Consider the following 4,120-nt stretch of genomic DNA (forward strand, 5'->3'; position numbering starts at 1 on the left):
AATGCGAATCAATTGGATTTTAAGAGGAAATTGCATTAAAAATCAAGTTAAAGTTGATTTGGGGTTGTGTCCTAAGCCGACGACCTGGATGATAAGTTATCATATTTTTGATGGCTTATCAGACACGTCGCCATAAGTTGATAGAATTTTGTGGGTTCTTTTTAGAGCTGACGATATTCATGATAAGATATCACAACTGTGATGCCTTATCAGACATGTCTTCACACCTTTGATCTGAAGCATTAATAAACCCTTTCAAGGGGTGTGAAACTTCAAAGACTGATGTGTTTGTGTATATAATCTGGAGTGCCGACTATTGGTTTTCCTTTTGCTACAGGTCTTATAATGGTACCCAAAGGAAATAACCCAAAAATCTACAATGAAAGGGACCAAGGGATGTATACCTTGCAGACTCTTCAATGAGGGCTCCGATTATGAGGAGGAGGAGCCACTGCTCCAAAAGAAAAAGAAAATCCCAAAAAATCCTTCACCACCTCCACCAGTTAAGGTGGAGGAGAGTGAAGAGAGTGATATTAAGCCAACATCATCTGAACATACAATTTTTGAGTAGACAGCCTCTGAGCAATAAAAGTCTGAATATGCTGAATCTGAAGAGCATGATTCAGATCATCTTGATTTTGAGGAACATGATTTAGAGTATCATAAATCTGAGGGACCATCATCTGAGTCCCCTTCTACTGAGAAAAAAGATAATAAAGAATATGATTCGGGGAATTATGATTAAATTCAAGAGCCCTGCAGTTCGAGATATTGCTAGGTGGAAAATTCCCAAGGAACAAAAAATCTTCTATGATGGGCTTCACAGAACAAAACAAAGGCACATTAAAAAGCCAATCATTGATGAAAAGAAGATCATCACTACCGAGCTAAACAGATATTCTAAAGTCGAGCAGAAATTCTGAGACTATGACTTAGGATGGACTGCAAAAGGAGGAAGCTTATTTTGCCCTACACTAGTCAGGGAGTTCTATGTGAACTATCAGGCTCAATTGGAAAACATATGTAAAGAAAGAGAGAAATCAGTTGATCAACCCTTGTTGGATAGAGTTCCAGTACAGGGTGTGATAGCGGATTTCTCAGAAATGACAATCAACAGATTTCTTCATGGCCTCGGATTCACTCCACAAGCCACTTCATCTACTTTCTATGCTTGTTTGAAGCACCATGAGAATCAACAGCCTTGGTTAGCGACCCTCATAGCTGAAGGAAAACCTAAATGGCTGACCAACCCTAATGAGTGGATTTTTAAGGCTTCCCTGACTTAAGAGGCAAAGTTCTAGTGGGGTGTAGTGTGCACCCATTGGATGCCTACTGAGGGAGATAATATCCTTGGAGATGATAGAGAAATATAGGTCACAAGTCCTGTGGCTAAACTGAAGTTGAACTTCGGGGAGATCATTGCTGAGAAGATAAAACTTTGAGTATCAATGCCTGATATGGCATATCCTTTCCCTTATCTTGTTACAAGGTTATGTAACGCAACCTATGTACCTGAGGTTATGGGGTTAGATAAAGAATCGCTTTCCAAGAATACCTATAATCCTATCCGATATGATAAAAATCAGCCGAGACTGATACTTGACAGAGGAGCAGGAATTAAATAGACCCACTAGTTACAGGTACCAGCTCAGCACCTAATGCAGCGGTGCATAATTCTAAGGCTGTAGCACCGACCTCCTCAGCAATAGAAGATTCAATGCCTAGAAATGAAACAAATCCTTCAGTTGCTGTGTCTACCAGAGAATTTGCCTTCAACCCTATGAATTTCAGAAGAGTGTCAAAATAAGCCAAGTGGTGCGAGGCTCAGCTGCAACTTTTTGTGAAACAATTTGAGTCTGCAGTAGACAGGAGGATTAAGGCAGCACTGGAACCCTTTTTGGCCTTGCCTGATTGAATGATGAATTAGAAAATCATTTTAATACACGGGTAAGAAAAATATTGAGCTCAAACCTTGCATAATTTAAAGCAGCCCTGGACAAGTTGAAGGTGGATGTTGGGGTATTACAGCAACACCAACTTACAGTGTTGGCAGATTCGGCTGTTAGTGAGTCTGAAGGTTAAATCCCATTGCTTAATCTCATAGGGGAACCAATTAAGAAAAGAAGAAGAAGAAGGGTGAGAAGAAAGATAAAGGTTAGAGAAAAAAACGTAATAGTGGTGAAGAAAGAAAAATAGCAAAGCGAACAACAAAGAAAGATGAAAAAGAGGAGACGTGAAAGGCGATGATAAAGTCACTAACTGACAATGAGAAATGGGAAAAGGCCCTGTGAGCGATAGACGTGGGTGCCTCAACTAATAGTCCTCTAACAACTGCTAGACCAGATATGTCTGAACGGGGGGGACTCTCGCTAGAGATAAGGCAGTTGAGGATGCAGCAGCAGGGTCAGGGACCCATGATCCGTATGCTTGATCTACTCCAGGTATACCCTAACCCTTAATTCATTTTTTTATTTTAAGCTGAGGGTGTAGGGTGAGTTGTTGTTGTAACATTTTGTAGTTGACTAGGAGAAATACAAGTACCTGAGGCAATTAACATGGTTTTTTTATTTTGTGAACACCTCTCAAGTGGTCTAACTCTTTAACTATGTGATTTGCATCTAATTGTGACCACTGTGCATTTTGTATGGTATTAGTTCTAGTGACTTGATAACCATTACTAAACAATTGCATGAACCGGATAAGTAGTAACTTATGATATATGTGTGCCATGTGCGTGTGAGATTCTACTTAGTTCCCTTTGTATGTTAAATTCAGAACTTGCCCATTTAATCTTACTTAGGTTAAAGGATAGGGGTTAGGAAAGGATCATAGGCCATTTTGATATTATCTCACTTTATCCTAAATGACCTTCTCAGTATGCATAATATCCTTTGATCCCTATTTTGAACCTGAATAGCCTATTTTTTTTTATGATACCTATCACTGTCCCATTTTTATATCATAATGAACCTGTTTTGGCCCTGGTCCTCCTTGGACACTATGCACCTTGACATAGGAAAATGGCCTAAGTTGAGGGTGGCTATCATAGGGGTACATGATGTAAAATGAGTATGAAGAAAGGTAGAATAAAAGAAAAGAATAAAAGGCTGGGTGCAGTAGAAAAGGGCAAGAAAAGAAAAGTTGTAAAAAAGAAGAAGTGATTGTGGGAAAGAATCACACCCATCCTGAATAAGTGTGATTAAGAAAAGAGAAGAGTAGAAAAAGGTAAATGAGTGAAACCCTAAAAACTAGTGTAGTGTTAAGGAGGGTTAGTCAGTTTAAGTATCATCGAGTATTATTCCAGCCTCTAGCCTACATTACAAGCCAAAGAGAAGACCTATAGTAATCCTAGATGACCTATCTAAAGATTTTGGTAATGAAAATAAGGGCAAGCCTATGGTGTTCGGCATACATTGATTGGAACTTCATTTTGAGAGTGAGTGTCTTGTGATTTTCCCCATGGTTACATATGTGATGTCTGACAAAAGTACAATGGGACATCTTTGTGGTGAGGGCACACTGGTTACGTTGCTAGTTTCTAACTTATTTGGATAGTGTAAGCTGGATACATGCATGGTTGTTGTTGCTGATTTGATGCCATATCTTTATTCCTATGTGTTACATTGATGCTCTTCAATAACATGCATAATTATTTATAAATTGATTTACCTAGGAGATGGTGGAGATGTTTTGAGATAATATGGATGGTTGACTGCTGAATGTACTTTGTATTCTCTTGGTTGTGTTTTAGTTGCTTGTGGACAAGGAATTGGTTTAAGTTGAGGGTGCTGATGTATGAGTTGACGCTAACACATTTGAGGCTTTTAACTGAGAATAATTGCAAAGTCTTAAGCAACTTTTGTTGTTTTTGATTGTTTTATCTTTGATTTTGTAGTGGAAGTCAAGAGGAAAGAGAACCAACACTGATGGAAGTAAAAGAGTTCAAATCTGAAGCAAATAGAAGAGAAGTGTGGCTGAAGACATTCCTGATAAGTCGTCAGCACTCTGCTAGGTTTTTAGCCTTATCGTCAGCTTTAAACAGAGAATGAGATTCAATTGGAAGAAGAGATGATGACATGTGATAAGCCATCAGAGTCGCCGTCAACCTTAGACAGAACAT

Source organism: Capsicum annuum, chromosome 6 (genome assembly GCF_002878395.1).
Source record: "Capsicum annuum cultivar UCD-10X-F1 chromosome 6, UCD10Xv1.1, whole genome shotgun sequence".
NCBI classification, from domain to species: domain Eukaryota; kingdom Viridiplantae; phylum Streptophyta; class Magnoliopsida; order Solanales; family Solanaceae; genus Capsicum; species Capsicum annuum.